The 18,183-nt window shown below is 35.4% G+C and overlaps 1 long non-coding RNA gene across 1 annotated transcript; it reads right to left on the reverse strand.

Moving 5' to 3' along the window:
- Nucleotides 1-5,902: 5,902 nt before the first annotated feature.
- On the reverse strand, nt 5,903-15,813 carry LOC141556497 (uncharacterized). The gene is made up of 4 exons (XR_012486543.1): nt 15,672-15,813; nt 14,173-15,276; nt 13,492-13,564; nt 5,903-6,832 (listed from the first exon to the last, which is right to left on the reverse strand). It is a non-coding gene; the product is annotated as an uncharacterized LOC141556497 (long non-coding RNA).
- Nucleotides 15,814-18,183: the final 2,370 nt, after the last annotated feature.

An 18,183-nucleotide genomic window follows, 5' to 3' on the forward strand; every position in this document is an offset into this window, starting at 1 on the left:
CCCCCTCCCTGGAAGTGCCTCAGAGGTGATCAGCACTGCTGTGCCCTGAGGGCGCTGTGTTTTAGCGGCTTCCCTGAGGTTGAGACTGAACAGTAAAGGCGACTCAAAGCCTAGCCTATGTGTCCCGGTGGGGCGTGGATGTCTGCAACAGATGACGTGAAAAGCCTCTGTGCTCAAACTGGAAGTGTCTGCCAGGAACCGCGGTCCCTAGTTCAAAGGTTCCGCTTCTCTGGGACTTCCGTTCCACAGCCTCCAGTCAGCCAAGCCAGGCACTATGAGTTACCGCCCCGCCCACTCTTCAATTTCTTAACTACCCCGAGGTAAAAGCCTGGATTGCCTATGCCGGCCACATCTCAGCCGAGATCTGCTGAGTCACCCCTGGGATCCGGGAAGATCCAATCTAGTTTTAAATTTTAAAGTGGCTTATATTTCTCCTCTGAACTGCTGTTTTATAAGCAGAGAAGAGCTAACAGCCTGTGCCAGATTTTTTTTATCTCAGTGGATTCTCTGATCCCAGAGCCCTCCCCAGCGCGACCAGCGCAGTGTGCCACTACCCCACCGTCTGCGCTGGCCTCTCTCCTTCCTCCCCTGGGAGCTGACCTTTCCTGCTGAAACTCCAGATTCTCTTCAGCTGGTAAGTCGTGCTTCCAGTCCTTGTGGATGCTATCAGTCCAACGCTATTTCTGAGGCTGATTAAATCTAGTTGGTTGCGAGGGAAGAAAGGAGCTTACACAGTGGTGTGTATCTTCTCCGCCATCTTGTCTCCGCCCCACCAATATTATTTTCAATACCATATCATAATCATTTTAATTGGTATTTTCATATTTCCAAAAAAAAAAAAGAGTTGGTTCTAGTGTGAGCCACTTTTAATTGACTCCAATACAAGTACTGAAGAAGTTCTATGATATAACAACATCTTGTGGAAAAGAAAGTAAGAGGAGTATGACCTGAGTCCATCAGCGTTGAAAAAGCAGAGGACAGCAGGCTTATTATTTTCAGGAAAGAGGAAGGAAGGAAACAAGCGTTAGTTAAGTATTTACTGTGTTTGAGACAAATATAAGTAAAAAGGAAAGTACTCTCAGACCTCAAGGAGCTTAGATTTTAATAAAGGACAGTTTAAAAAGAGATCTGGAAAGCAGGTGAAGGAGGCAAAAAATGAAAATAAACTATATTCGAGCATGGTTTTAAAGTTGAGACTATGTCAGAAATAGGTTCAGGAAAAGAATGAAGTCAGACAAGTCTGGGGCCCTCTATCAAATGGAGGTTCTAAGAGACAGTTATCAATGAAAAAAAGGTAAGGCCTGATGAAGACCTATTCCTTGGTTACTGGTCCATAGAGTCAGAAAATTCTTCCAGGGTGAGAGGTCCCAGGCTTTTAAGGAAGATACAGAAGGAACCGCAGTGAGTATTGATGTACAGAGGGAGTCAGGAATGATATAGGGAAAGCTAAATTTGACCTCTTCTTCCTAACTCCAAGATCAATATTCTATGCAATAATATCAAGGTACCCTGTGGAACAGAGAGATGTCCCTTAATTTAACCTATTCATCATTCTTCAGTAACCGGAAGTCATCTTTTCCCACTTCAATCTCCATCAGTCTCTTTCCCCAAATAGAGAATATTACAGTCTATTTTGAGTCGGAAGTTTTAGATTTATAGGTATTTTTAAAGAACTTTTTAAAAAAATTACCACATAGACAATGATTTCTAAATCCCTTCAAACTTAAGCCAGAGATTCTGTGTCCCCATTATTGATCTACATTGGCAATGAAAGTTCCTATTTTTCCCTTAGTTGGAGGCCTTACTGATGCTCTTTATTGCAAAATTTACATATCCTTAATGAAGGAAGAATACTTTTTTCCCAACTAATGAAAGAAGATATACAATCCTTCTTTAGCCTTTTAAATCAGTGAGCAACCCCATTCTGACAGAATCACTCCCTTCTGCTCATCCATAATACTACCCAAAACCTTGGATCAAGGCCAGGAGGCTGACTTCTGTCTTGGAGAAAATCCTTCTGTATTGCCCAGAGCATATATTCACAAAGGGCAATGCAGCCTGAAAAAAGAACAATGTGTAAAGTATTTTGAAACTAGAATGGTTTTCTTAGAACATGTTTCTAGTTGTGGGGAAAGGATAGGATGGGAGTAGTAAGGGAGGAAGGAACAGGTCAAGGAAATTCTTACTAATGTGCTATGAGTAACAAAAAACTAAAACTTCTCTATGAAATCATCAATGGTAAGAGAATTATTTAACTTAGTCCTGCTGAATGTGCCCTGGCTTTTCTTAGAAACATTAGGTAAGCAAAAGGTTTCCCTGGCTATTGATTTTCCAAAAGTTTGCCCTCTGTCAGCTTGGATCTGAAGTAATATTAAAGAACTTTCCTTTCCCTTAATATATGTGTCTTCCCTGTAGCCTAAGTCCACTTGTGCATTGAAAGAATTCCTTCCCTGTTCATATAACTCTCTTCAGTGAGAAAGAAAAGTTAAGTAAAGAGTGAGAGATGTGATTTGGAAGGGGAGAAGTTAAGAGATTTCCAGAATTGATCAAGAGGCCTTTTTTTTTTTTTCAACTTGTTTTCCAATATTCCTCATGGAACAGTGTGGCAGCAAAAAATTTTCCTTTATGTTGGATAATTTTTTAACTAAATCAATGTAGACTTTTGATTTTTCCTTGGAAAAGACAAAATGATCTCATCAAACATAAGATTCAATTCAGGAAATTTGGGTCAGTTAGGATTCTACCCAAGGGAATATTTCCTATAATGAGTTTGAAGGGATCCCAGATGCTGAAGAAATCTGACCAAACACTTGAATTGAATATCGATGTTTTCTGAGCATTAGATATATACTTTGTTTGTGAGATTAGAAGAGAAAAATCTTTCTCTTCCTCTTCTAAGAAGAAAGAATATAAGATTTAAGAGGAATAGAATTAAATTCTAAATGATTAAATTGAATTTGGAAAATCATTCTGACATATAGAGTTTCTAAGACTAAGTTAGGTGATTGTCAAGTCCAAGAACTATTTTAAAATTGTGTTTTAAAAATCAGAATAAGTTTAATTAATTGTTTTAAAGAAACAAAATTTTAAAATGGAGTTTTATAATATTTTTCAATGAAATTCCTCCCCATCCAACCTGATAGAAAATAGAACTCTTTTAACCTTCAGTGAAAAGAAGGAGGCTTTATAACTGAGGTTAAAAGGAATAGGGTTAAGCCAAAGGAGCAGCAAGATTTTACTGTGTGCAAAAACATTCAGACATTTGGCATTCCTTTTGCAATAAAACTTTATTGATGATCGTTTGAAAGTTATAGCAACTGCAAAGTTATAAAACTTGTCATAAAATACCAAATAGTCATTAGCTTACCTGACCTCTTCTCAATATAAACATTTACCTCCAAATGTATTTTGTTCCTAGCTATGAGGGAAAGGAAAGGAGTTAAAAAGATTAAAAGTTTTACCTACTGTTTTATTTATTAAAGCTTTTTTATTTTCAAAACATATGCATGGATAATTTTTCAACATAGATCCTAGCAAAACTTGGTATTCCAAATTTTCTCCTCCTCCCCCACCTCCTTCCCCTAAATGGCAAGTAATCCAATATATGTTAAACCAGTTAAAATATATGTTGAATCCAATATATGGATACATATTTATACAATTATTTTGCTAGACAAGAAAAATCAGATCAAAAGGAAGAAAAATAAGAAAGAAAACAAAATTCAAGCAAACAACAAAAAGAGTGAAAATGCTATGTTGTGATCCACATTGTATTCCCCCATTCATTCTCTTCATCACAAATCATCGGAGTCGGCATCAGTCATCTCATTGTTGGAAAGAGTCATGTCTATCAGAATTGATTATTGTGTAATCTTGTTTGTTGTTGCTATCTATAATGATCTCCTGGTCCTGCTCATTTCACTTAGCATCAGTTCATGGAAGTGTCTCCAGGCCTCTCTGAAATTATCCTGCTGATCATTTCTTATAGAACATTCATATACCATAACTTATTGTCATTCCCTAATTCATAGGCATACACTCAATTTCCAGTTTTTTGTTACTACAAAAAGGGCTGTCACAAACATTTTTGCACATATGGATCCCTTTACCTCCTTTAAGATCTCTTTGGGATATAAGCCCAGTAGAAACACTGCTGGATCAAAGAGTATGCACAGTTTGATAATTTTTTGGGCATAGTTCCAAATTATTCTCCAGAATGGCTGGATCCATTCATAATTCCACCAACAATGTATTAGCGTCTCAGTTTTCCCACATCCCCTTCAACATTCATCATTATTTTTTCCTATTGTCTTAGCCAATCTGAAAGATGCGTAGTATCTCTCAAAGTTGTCTTTCTTTGTATTTCTCTAATGAGCACCTTCTCGTATGATTAGAAATGGTTTTAATTTCTTCATCTGAAAATTGTTCATATCCTTTAACCATTTATCAACTGGAGAATGGCTTGAATTTTATACATTTGAGTTAATTCTCTATATATTTTAAAAATGAGGCCTTTATCACAGAATCTTAAATTCTATCTACTGTTAAAAACAAGAAATCTTAAGCTTTATGATCTATATTTATTTCTTATTTTGGAAATAATGAAAGTTACATCCAGTTATTTATATTTAGCGTTGATAAATCTTTTTGTGGAAAGAATTATTATGTCCTTCTCTTCTATAATGTAATTTATATTTGTCAGAGCTTAAAATGACTAGAATCATATAGGATCTCATATATTATATATTCTTCGTGAACATGGGGAATAGAGATAGGAAATTAGTCATATCTAAGGAAAAGAAAGTTCTACTATCTTTTTGTAAGAGCTCTCTTATATCTTTAAATATGTTTTGATTAAAAAAGGATGACATATTGCCTGCTAGCAGAAGAGATGCTTATAAAATGGAACTAGCTATATATGCTTTATTATGTGGCTTGAGAAGTGAATTATTTAAAATCTTTGCCTTATTGTTTTGAGCCATTGCATATCTCTATTTCATTCCAGAGAAAAATAAATCCTCTGCTTCTAAAGTAGTAACAATATAATTAATTTATAATTCCATAACCTGTAAAATATTGTATCTGATATCAGCTTAAAAACTTTAGTAAACATCTGAAAGAGTATTGCAGAAAGTAATTAAATTTAACTTGATTTCCAACAAATGTCTAAGGGCTGATTTTTATAATTTTCTATGTACAATTATGTTCATCTACTTTTATGTGTATAGATAGGAAATATACTACAGGAAAAATCACTTTTGAGTAATTCTCAACTCTTAGGCTATATTTTAATTGGCTATAGTTCATAGTTACCTAACATTGTGAATTTAAGTCAATTTACTATTAAAAAACATAATGAAATATAGAAATGATTGACTCGTCTTAACTTCATGCTGATTTTTCCAAAGCACATGAAACTCTGAGTAACCTTTTAAGACTTAAAATAAATAAATGTATATAACTATTTGTAGAAATATATATTCAAGAGAAATTATAGATGTGTCTTAGAGATCTAAAGTTTAACTGATTTATGAATGTATTCAAACTCTTATTAAGCTAAAATTGTTATATTTTAAAATCTATGAAAAATGTAATGAGATTTTAATGAGAAAAGAAAGGTTAAACAAAATTGTGTCTGAAATGTTTCCCTTTACTTTCTTTTTTAAAGAGATAAATGTTATATCATGGAGAAATATTAAAGGAAGAAAAGGGAAAGCTCTAAGTTGTTACAATCATTAAAGAATCAAATTCTTCTCAGTGCTTAAGTCCTTTTCTAATTTTATTTTAAAAGGTTTTTTTTTGTAACAAAATAAATAGCATTTGCATATAATTGCATTTATCTAATGAATTGATCATCTAATTTCCTAAAAGAACAAATATTCCTGCCCATGGTGTTCTAAGAAGGAAAATAAAAAGAGAAGTGTCCACAAGCATTAGAGCACCAGCCCTGACATATAGATGGATACACTCACACAAGCCTTGTTCTGATTAGAGTTTCTTTGAGGATGACTATGAGCATGTAGAGGATATTCTGAATACAGCTTTTTGATTCTAGGACAATTATGAAAAGCTTCTATGTTACAAGAGTAGACATTAGAAAGGATGAAATTAACTATCATCACAATTTAATTTAATAAAATTCCCTATTGACATGACTTTTATAAAAATGTATGGATAATGTGTGCAGTAACAAAAAAGGGGGATGAGTCAGCATAGAAAATGAACAGCAATCTGTAAAGGGAAAGACAAAATTATTTTTTAAAATTAATGAATTTATACCTTTCTTTTCCTTTATTCTTTCAGTTTATTTTCAATAGAATTATTTTCTAGAAAACAAAAATTTGAACTTTATGCGTATCATTCCACTTTGTTCTAGTTTCATATCTCACAAAATATTATTGACCTACAGTCATTGCTATTAACTTTACCTGATTGTTGAGTAAGATATTCAAGTCAGAAAAGAACAGTGGTTCCAAATACATTAAGGATATATCATACAATAGTTGTAGCAATGTTCTCCATCTTTGTGAAAGCAGTTTGATAGCTATCTTAATGTAATTCTGCTTTTTTTTTTTTTTGGTGATAAATCATGTTAATATTCCTTTTCCTCTTCTCTCTTTATATTTTGCTTTGTGCATCCTGTGTTTATGAGAAAGAGTTTTTTGTTCAAATTATAAACATATTTGCTTTCTGGGATGATTCCAGTGTATCTTTAACTTAATTTCATTTGAAGCTTTCTGTGTACAGTTGGGTGGTAAGATTGTGAAATCACAACTTGTGCCTTGAAGTTCTAGTGGCATGTACAGACAACAGCATTCTGCCTTCATCATTTCTGTTGACATAAGAAATCATAAAGAAAAAAATCAATATTAATCAGCACCATCCAATTGTAACTTATTCATTCCTTCTGTAAAATTTAGTGTATATTTTACCCCAAGGGTGTATGCTTCCTGATGAGTCTAAGTTTCCTTTAATAGTAATAATACCCTGCATGAGTATAATGCCTTTTATCTTGAAAGTTCCTCAAGTGCTGTAGTATTTATATGTTCAAATTCAAAGTATACGTTTATGGTAAAGTTTCCATATATTCATGTTTAAACCTCGGTGTTCTTATTTGCTTTCTTAATTTCTTTTGACACAAGAAAATCCTTGAAAGAAATGAAGTATAAATGGAAAATCTGTTTGGGAGCTAAAGTCTTTTCATCCAATTTAATAAAAAGAGATTCATTAGAACATGTAAAGTCTATATTAAAATTTGATGAGGGAGTGTGGAAGGGGGAAGTCTCACTTCCTTGGTGATGTTAACTTATAGATAAATTCCAAATATTTGAGCTTTAAATGCTGCGGATTTCTAGAGTCTGATTCCTTCTAATGGAGAAAAAACAAGTTTGCCTAAATTAAAACGCACACACACACACACACACACACACACACACACTCACACATACACACTGAGAAACAGGCAAATTTAATAAGAAAAAATTTTGAATAAATTAAGGTTAAACCTTTTCAAGTCTGTGGAAGGGTGAGGATGAGGGAGATTTGTAATTAGTTTTAAATGATGTAATTCTGGGAATAGACATACTTCTATATGGAAGTTAACATGACAGCAGTCTTTTATTGTTCTCAGTCATAAATTGAATGTCTTGATCGAGATGGAATTGTTTTTGGATTTTTATATATCTTATATACCTTACCTTTGAATCAATTTGCTTGCTAGAAAGCTATAAATGTATGTAGTTACAACCATCTTCTAAATAATTAAGCTCTGAAGTCAAGTGAATTAAAGCATTAGAGTTAGAAATAAAAAATCTAAGCATTCAAACAATAGCACAGTTTTCTTACATAAAACATAATGACATTGAATATATGTTGTATTTTGGATCATAGGTTAGGCTTGTAAGTGTACCATTTATTATGCAATAGAAGCAAAGAAGTGGAAGAATCTAATGCTGCCATTTCCTGAATTTCAGGGGTTTAAAATTTTAGCCTTAACGTGGCATTATTGTAGGTTTTTACAATTAAACGGGGTAATTATTTTTCCTGCTACTTAAAGGTAGTTTCTCCTAAAGGAATGAACCATGCAGTAGGCAGGGCATTGCAGCAGAATCTAATTATTTGGGACAGGAATAGAATATAAGTTCCGTAACCAATAAAAGCTGTTAGAGGAATTTATATAGGCAGAACCTCAGTTGTCAGTTCGCCAAAACATTATAAACAACAACTCTATTTCTTCAGAAAGATGTTGGGGGATTTTTAACAGGCCCCTCTGGTGTAGACCTTTGCTTTATCCACCTCCTAAAGAGGTGGTTTCAGCAAAAAACCATTCCATTGGAGTTATGCTTCAGGATAAACTGGAACTAAAGCACTGGATAACTTACTGTTACTAGTCTGTCCAACACCAGAAGAATTGTATCAAACAAAAGAGTTACATCAATAATTAGATAGATTTAGTTAAAAGTATCTGATCCTTTATGAGGTGTGTGGTGGGGGGGAAGAGAGCAGGAGCGGGAGGGAGAAAGAAAGTAGGAGTGAGGGCAAAAGAGAACTTGCCTGACTTGAAAACAAATGAATTTTCTGGTCAATAACTCATAAAATATAAATGAATAATTAATTGTTCAGAGTAAAATAAAAGCCAATTATTAACTGGATAGATCTAAGAATGAAAAGAATGAAAACTTAAATCCAAGCCAAAACATTTCAATATTTTACCTCTCCCTTATGACCACACTGTTCCATTCCTGATATTCATCCTTTATCAAGGAGCTTCATTCATCTTCTCTATTTCTTTCTTTTGAGGAAACATTTTGAGGGGGAAAAAATGGATCATCAAAAATTACAGTTCTAAATAGTCTTGTGTGGTTCTTTTACTAATTTACAAATATGTTTATAAATTTATTTTCAAGATGCTGAGTGAAATGAATAGAACCAGAAGATCTCTGTACACTTCAATGTTGTATGAAGATGTATTCTGATGGAAGTGGATATCTTCAACATAAAGAAGATCCAACTCACTTCCAGTTGATCAATGATGGACAGAAACAACTATACCCAGAGAAGGAACACTGGGAAGTGAATGTAAATTGTTAGCACTACTGTCTATTTACCCAGGTTACTTATACCTTTGGAATCTAATACTTAATGTGCAACAAGAAAATGGTATTTACACACATATATTGTATCTAGGTTATATTGTAACATATGTAAAATGTATGGGATTGCCTGTCAACAAGGGGAGGGAGTAGAGGGAGGGAGGGGATAATTTGGAAAAATGAATACAAGGGATAATATTATTTAAAAAATTACTCATGCATATATACTGTGGAAAAATTCTAAATAAAATAAAAAAAAATAGAAAAAAATTATTTTCAAGAATAAACCTATTTGTTTTCATTAAGAATAAGAACATTATTGTACTATATCAAAGACAAAGTCTTTTAGGGTTTTCCTGAGAAGCTTTGAAAAAAAATTATCTTTTTTTTCCAACCACCTGAGAAATATCTACATATTTTATTAAATGTCCTATTAATACCTTTATAGTTTGTTTTTTTTTTAATCAGGGAAATCAGTCCACCAATTAAATACAAAGACTTAAAAAATAATTTGCTTTGTGTGAAATAGTGTACTAAATACTGGGGGTAGGAAAACCACCAAAATTTTTTACATATTAATTATTTTCAGAATTAATCAGGCACACTGGCTTAGCAAAACATATTCTTTCCCCAAATTCCTACACTAAGCTGGGGGAAAAAACTGATAACCAAGTCAGTGAATCATGTAGTTTTTATTTTGTTTTGTTTTAGTTTTTGAAAAAATATATATTTTAGATACATGTTTAAATGTGTGTTATTTAAAACCAATTCACTTTTTTTCTTATTATTTCAGACAGAGATTGATTTGTGTGGATGAAATTATTTTCTTCTGAAGATTTCCATGATTTCTTCCTTCTTTTTCACCCCCTTTCCTAATTAAAAAAGATCATTCTTAATTGTTCTCCTCTGATTACATTGCTATAATTTTGTTGCTGTAATACTTTTCATTTTTCTACACATCTAGCATCATACAAAATAATTCCCTATTTACTCTAATGATGGGATCATGGGATTCCAAGATCTTATCCAGTCAAATACCATCATTTTTCTAGGGAAGAAACTGAGACCCAGGGAATTTAAGTGACTTATAGAATTTGAATAAAGGTCCTCTAACTCCAGAATTATTCTGTCTTTCAATATACCATGCTGCTTCCTCTGACACTTTGTGGCTTTAAGTTTTAAGTCACAGGCAGTCAAAGAGTTTATGCATAAAAACTCTGTATGATTTGCCTCTCCTTCAAGGCTGGCACTAATCATGGTACATCATATTTCCTGGAGTCAATACAAGATTCTGGGCTCTTTTAGGAATCTGACAAAGTAAGGTATAAGGAGATAAGATCAGAAAAATTATGCCAGGTTTATTTCTGAGAAGAAAAGTCCAAAACCAGCTAATTGCTAGTTATTGCTCCCTGTATGGGTTCAAAATGAGTAAAAATTGACACAAGAAGACATCCTGTAACTAGTGGGAGCTACTTGTAAAAGAAATATGAAGTTGCCTAATTGCAAAAGAAAAAAAGGAAACTAACAACAAAAGTTCCCCAGAGATCCTGCTTACTAGAAAGGACAAGAAAAATCTTGTTAATCTGCCAAAACTAGAACTCTTTCTAACAAATAGAGGTTCTTTGCAGTCCTGGGGATGACCCAAAGAATAATTTACTAGACTAGATCTTACTGTGAGACCTGAAAACTGAAGCTTAGAATTGTTTTAGAAGCCCAGAAGTTTTAAGTTTTAGAATTTTAGCTGGACACTCAGTACTTCCACTGGACAAGGATAGTTTCTTGGGAATTTGGCTTGGCATGGCTCTGATTTCATCTCTATTTCTTTCTAACATGGACCCTTTCAGAAGATATACCTCAGAAAAATAAATCCTTTGAACTAGGAAAAAAAGATGCAGTTGTTATTTTCTTTTGCTCCTCCCCCCCTCCTCATATGTTTCCAATGCTTTTTAAACTGTTAAAAATAAAAGGTAATCAAACTCATCTCCCTCATTGATGTTAGGGGAAGGCATTGTGCCAAGATGTATGGATCAATGCTCTCTGAGACCCAAGCTGCCTGAAAGAAGTCACTCTCACCTTGATAGATATGTTAATTATCCATTTTAATGCTATTATTTCTCTGATCCTCATCTTTCAGTTCCTACTTTAATTCTCTTTAAGAAATAAAAAATAATAATAATGAATGGAATTCTGACTTTCAACCTTGTGTGTGTGTGTGTGTGTGTGTGTGTGTGTGTGTGTGTGTGTGTGTAAACTGAGAGAAGTTGACACTTTGAATTTCGATGAAAAATAAAAGATGAATAATTCTGTTATAAACAACCTCCGATTCTCTCTTTCTTTGGCATCCTATCCCCACCCTGGAAAATTTAGAACAATTGATAGATGTTCTAGATGAGAGGAGATGAGAGGAGACAGGGTGGGCTTAGCACAAAGGTTTGCAACAGAGAATTTAATACTGGACTTAAGAACTGCTAGGGGGTTTCAAGCACTTGTGAGGACTTTTACCTTCCCTGGGAAGGCCATCTCAAGGTGTGAGGATATCTTTTGTGGTTCTCTATCCTTTCTCTACTTCCATGCACCTAAGGATCACATCCAGGGCAAGGATAAGCTTTTTAAAGAGACATTAATTTGTGATTCAAGGAATTTAGAAGATTGGTTAGATCCCTGTAAAAATTTGAGTATAAAAAGTGATCCTTAGGTAAAGGCCAAAACCTCAAAGGTGGGAAGGGTATGCCAAAAGTTTATTCTGTTCCCCAAGTCCTTCTCAACTTTGACATGAAAGGATATTTCCCCTGTAGATGGTGTTTTGAAAAGGAAGGAAGAGGAAGAGAGAGAAAAGATCTTTCTTACACCTAGGGATCAAGGATGATAAAGACCTGAGAAAGGAATGATATTATAACAATATTAACAATAATAATAATATGTGTATTCCCATATCTCCAGTAAAAACAGGCTGTCCAAGTTGAGACCTTGGACCCAGGACTTTGGAAGGATTTCTTAGCTATGTTAAGAATTTGGAAGTGGTTAGGGTAGTGGCCAGAAAAATTGACTAATAATGTACATTGTGGCAGGCACAATCCATTAGTGCTTCTTAAAAGTCTTTGCCCAGGAGGTGGAAAGCAGATTCCTGCACCGAAATAAGGATTTAGAAACTGTGGTTGCGTTTCTAGAGAGAATCCTATCGCTCTAGGGAGCAGTATGATCCTACTTGAACAAACTCCATTGCTGATTTCTCACCATTAATTTCATCTTTAAAGCCAGACAATAAAAGTCTGGGATAATGATAGGCTTTTGAAGGTGCTGGTTGTCTTTGTCCCACATGGAGCACCACAGGGCAAGATCTTCCTCATATGGACTTGCAAAAATTCTTCCATTTAATCCGGGGCTAAGTGTATTTGTTCCAACCACCTTGATCTGTAGAGACTAGATCTAAGGGCTTTGACATCTCCTCTCCCGATCCCTCCAGAAATCCTCTGCCATCCAAGGAGCACCTCATAGAGCCCTACTAAGTCCAGAACCATCCTAAATAAAACGTGTTGTGGTAATAGTATCCCCGTTGTTTTAATTCCCAAAGGATAAAAAAAAAATCCTCTAAACCCAGTTTCTCGAGATAGGGCGAGAGGAAAGTTTTGATGTAGGATGAAAGTGATGGTAGTGGGAGCTATTTTAGCAGATCTTAATCTGCATATGTAAGAATGCATTTAATGAAATTGAATGATTCAGTTATTTTAAGTAAACCTGGTCTTCAAAAAAAAAAAAAAAAAGAAAAGAAAGAAAGAAAGAGAGAAAAAGAAAGAAAGAAAGAAATTGTTTATTCTGTCCCGCAATAGATCTCCTTAGAGGAATCTGTCTCAGATCTGTTCTTAGAACTGTGAAATCTTTAACTTTGGGACTTTTAGCAGAAAAATCTTTGTAATTTAGTGAGGATAGATAAGAAGTGCAAACTCTTTTAACAAGACCCCTGGGTGCTTGACCTTCATCAAAGGTTTCTATTTCTGTGGGTGTGTGACACAAAAAGAGACAAAACTAATTTGTTTGACAAAATGAATTAGATATTTGACTTAGATTCTCAGTGTTCCAAAGCCTGAGATTTTTCCATGTCTATTAGCTGCTCAAATTCTCTTGTGTTAATCTTATGCTAACACGATCAGAGATTTTCCCACAAAAACAAGTTCGCAATTATTTAAATATTTCATTAAAGAAAAATGACCACAACAAATATGGACCTCTGCAAACCTTTTAAAAACTTTGAAAAGTGAAATGGGGATAAAGCTTAGGTTTAAAAAAACAAGACTGGTTTAATGGCGTTCCCTCCCCCTCCCCTTCTTAATTTATTTTTTAAGGGAAAGGCTAGTTAAATATTTGCAGTCTTTAGAATGAACCAAATCGCGTTGTTTCTCACCTCGGCAATTCTGGTCTCTTCTGAAACACAAATCGGAGGAGGCGGGGGAGAGAAATCCCATCTGAAGTAGGTACTAGGAAACCAAAAAGAAATGTCCATCGTTTTTAATTGGGGAAAACAAAGGGAAAGAGGAAAGTGAGTAACAACTGGGGCGAGGGTTTGGCTAGAGTTGGGGAGGAGCACTTAGTAATAGGAAACAGAAGAAGAATTGAAAGCGGGTTTCCAGAATCAGTAAAGGTTCCCCCCCACCCCCCATCCCCTCAGAGAAAGACCGGGAAAGAGTAATCTTAAACCAGATCGCAAAGCCGACATCCAGTTCGTGTTGCAAGCTACATCTAAGTGGCTTGTCCCTTCTGCGGCACAGCACAGAGTTTAAGATTTCATTGCTTGTGAAAGGGGGCATCGGAAAGCTCAGCTTTATTTTCACTGGGAGGAGTTGTAGGGGAAAATGAAAGAGCGGGGAGGGTTGAAAGCAAACGGCGAAAAAGAGAAAGGTGAAGAGAATTGCTTGAGGCAATTACATCTCCCATCCCAACACTTAGTAGGGTGGCCTCCGTATTCCTCTCTGGAGTGGAGCTTTGACAGTAGATTCCTCCCACGTCCTGTCTTTCCCGTAACGGGAATCCCCTTAATCAACAGTCTACAAGATGGTGTCTGAGAGAACTCTCTGTATCCATCTACCTGTTTTCCTAGAGCCTCTCTCGATGTGTCTTTTCCTTTTTTCGAAGAAATACATCTTCTGTTTTGCAATTCATTATGATGCAGAGACAAGCTAGACATTACATCTTCTTAACTTTCTGAAATCCACCCCTTCCACCACCATCACCGATCTCCGTCTTCTTTCCCCTTGACGGCTCTTTACTCCTTTCCTAGAGTGTACGAACTCGACCATACATACAAATTTTGATCTTCACCACCCTAATTTATACATGAAAAAGTAATGGCTATTTGAAGCCGCCTCTCAATTTAGAGAACGACAATGAGGGAGAACCCGTGCTAGAAAATGGGGTCATCTGTACCGAGGACCCGAGTTGGTCCCTGCAGCAACTTTCCCACACTATTCGGCTCTTCTAGCTCACCTGGGTTTGTATAACCGAAAGCTGCTCCACTGTATTCTAAGCCCCAGGTTGAGACTCAAGTAACAATTAGAGCAGTGTCTGTTTAGACAACCGTTTGGCTAACTGAAATTCCAAATCCCTGTAAGACACAGATCACACACACCTGTTTGGTTTCAATACAATCCTCCCTCTGCTTCCTCACCAAGCGTACCCTCTTCTCCCCACTGGCTCACATTCACTCACTAAAAGTTAAAAAGAATCCATTTTTTGATTCCAGATAGATCCTCTCACAAACAAATTTCTACTGAAATTTCCAAATAATGAAAGTCCTTGTAACTGGAACTTAGCTTCGAGTTTGTTGTTTCCAGACTCCCTCTATCCCCATATTTAAAGGACTTAGGACAGAAGATAGATATCCTTAGGTATTCCTTGCAATGATGCGTCCTGGACTGTCATTTGTTCAATAGGATTGATCTTCTTTTCATGATTGAGGAAAGATTGAGCATAATACTACTCTTTAGCATTTTTTCTCTCTGTTCTTTAACAATTCAAGTTGAAATTTTCTGTACAACTTTATTCTCACTCCTTTCTCCTCCCAGACTTGACTCATTTTCAAAGAGAAAACACCTAAACAAAAGGAATCCTTCAGACTACAATAACATGCAGCCCGTGTTTTTATCAGACTTTATGGGGCAAGTCCCTCGGTTTTCCTTCTCCAGTTAGGTGTCTGGAAAAAAAAAAAAAAGTTTGGTGGTAAGGATTGAAATGAGACAAAAGGAAAACCCTTTAGAAGGTCTATTCTGCTTAAAACCTTTCCCAGGAACCACCGGACAACGATCTGGGTACAAGTGTCTGTTTGTCTTAGAAAGGTGACTGATATTGAACCTGGAAAATTTCTCCTTCAAGGCCTCCAGGGTGGGGCAGGAAAGGGGTGGATTACAGGTGAAATCCTAGGGGTCTGAGTTTGGTGACAGATTTATTGAGTTTTTATAGAGTCAGCAGCACTATGGGGAAAGGGGATGCCAAAGGAGTCATTCGGATTTAAATCGCTATTGGTCACAACTTTGAGTTCTACAATGGCAGTTCAAACTCTCTGGTATTATTGTTTGTAGTTAAACTTACCTCTGTATAACCCTCTTTCCCTGTGGGACCTTCTCCCCTGTATGTAGGCTTTGAGAAGACAGGATTAGATGGGGTGAGATGAAAAGGACTTCTTTCTCCCCTCTCTCTTTCCCCCTTCATATTCCTTGTCTTCCTTCTACTTAGAGTTTCTCAATGGGTAAATATTTACATTGAAAGCTGAGAACGAACGGATCTCCCCTAAAAGGAAGCCAAAAAGAGAGGAGAAGGAGGGTTTTTTCCTTCTCTTCAATTTGCAACTGCTGGAGACATCGATATTAGTGCTTTTGATTTGTCTTTACATTTTTGATAAATTATTTCAGTTCATATTTTATCTCCTGGCCAAGGAGACAGACTCTACAAAGCACCACTTCAGCCTTAAATTGATCCTTCTGCCTCTTCACAAAGACTTGGATCCCTACTCTAATCTATGTTTTCTGTCTTCCTCTAATAAATTCTCTTGCTCTCATTTTCTTCCCAGTCTCTTTTCTGTTTCTCAGTTTCGGGGAAGCATACAAAGTCTTTTAAAATAAATTCCTCCAAGAGTGTAAAACTGGAAATTTAGTTCCCTTTGTTTGACATTTAGGCTTATTACCAATCTAGTCACCAGAGAAGATTATATACCTTTTGCTTTTGGTCTCTCCGGAATCGCTCTGCCTTGATAAGCCGTGAAACTTAACTTTATGTTCTGCCTTCACACTCAGTAAGACGGAACTAAGTCAAGCAAATTGATAAACCTTTTTTTCTAAGCCACTTGGAGACAAGATCATAGTAGTTCTTTTTACAGAATACATTGCGGATATACATTCAGAGCAAGTGAAAGAGGCCCAGAATCTTTGAGTTAAGGTAGTGGGAGTGGTAAACTAGACACAAAAGAGACTCATAGTAAATGCAATCAAGGATTGGGAGATGGGGGAGGGAAAGTTGTAAGTAAATGTGGAGCTGTGGGTAGTGAGTAATAGTTAAAGCGAACTACAGAAGTAAATAGAAAGTGGGAGAGGTAAGGCAGAAAGGCATTTGGAAATGTTCTAGGTTGCAGTATAGGGAATCCGCGGTGTAATCCCTGGTTTTTTTTTTTTTTTTTTTTTTTTAATCACTCTCAAGAAATTTCGAAGATCTTTGTGCGAATCCCTCCGGCTATTCACTCTAGATTCTCTGAGGAAGCTGGAGACAATTGGGGGGGGGGGGGGGGAAGAACAAACAAACCTCATTATCAAAGGCATGGGAAAAAAGAACCATCCAAATTGGTGCAGTCTCCCCAAATCATTACATCGCAGTCGAGAAAGTGCTGCAAAGTGAAGTTGACAGTTGTAGCCAACACATAGTAGTGGGGATGGGACATTTTTTTTTTTTTTGCAGAATAAGTACTGTAATTAATTTAAGAATGATAAGAATTTATAAATTCTCATATAGTAAAATTTGTCACTTCTTGTTGAACACCTAACATCTTAAGGCGAGAGAAGGCATCTTATGTTCATGAGAGAATTTATTTAAAAAAAATCTTTTTGTAAATGGCAGAAGTAAATCTGAAAGGGTATCCTGATTAGGTTTTGTAAGAATAATATCAAGGCAGATTTAAAATCCAGATTTAAACAAACACATAATATCTCTGAGCATTATTTCCAGTTTTGGGACTTTTCACGAAATTCTGATTGAGTTCCTATAAGAGATTTTTTATTATTGTTTTGAGCAGTTGGTTTTTTCTTTTCTTTTGTTTTAAATTAAGGGAAGTGTCAAAGAAAGGGATGCTTCTTACTAGAGGGGTGATATTGAGAAAGTCAATTTAAGATTTCAGAATATCAAACACACTCCTATATGGAAATAACTATATACCTAAATTGACTACCAACCTCACAGGGTATTAGGAGGACCAAATGATATCCTGTATTTAGAACCACTTTGTAAATTACAAAATGCTTCAAATGTAATTATTTGATTTTATACATATCAAATCATTTGATAATACATATCAAATACATACCAAATATAGTATTGTGGTTTAACCCACCAGTCAAATTCAACAAGACATATTCAACTTTGCTTTCAGTTTAAATAATATTATTTAATATTTATTTACTCCACAACTTATGAAAACATAAATATTAAAACTCAATAACTACAATGTGTATCATGCCCTTTATTATTTCTATGATGCGGAAATATCCAAAAAGCTGGGATAGTTGGTTTCATTTGTATACACATATGCACACACAGGAACACGGACACACACAAACATGAAAGCAAGACATTTTCATCTTTCACTCAATCTTTCAGATTTAAATAAAAGCACAGCTTCCTCACATTCGAATCTTACCACAATTATATTGATTAAAAATCAGTTATGAACAATAGCAGTTCAATGGGAAACAACTTCTGAGTGCTTGAGTTGGCTCGTACTAAAATTTTACCTTGAGCAGTAATAGAGTCAGAGGTAGCTGTCCTACTACAACTTTAGTATTGTACTTTATTATTGTAATTTAAGACTACTGACAAAAGTTGGGTCCCACTTCACTCC

This window comes from Sminthopsis crassicaudata, chromosome 2 (assembly GCF_048593235.1).
Source record: "Sminthopsis crassicaudata isolate SCR6 chromosome 2, ASM4859323v1, whole genome shotgun sequence".
Lineage (NCBI taxonomy): Eukaryota > Metazoa > Chordata > Mammalia > Dasyuromorphia > Dasyuridae > Sminthopsis > Sminthopsis crassicaudata.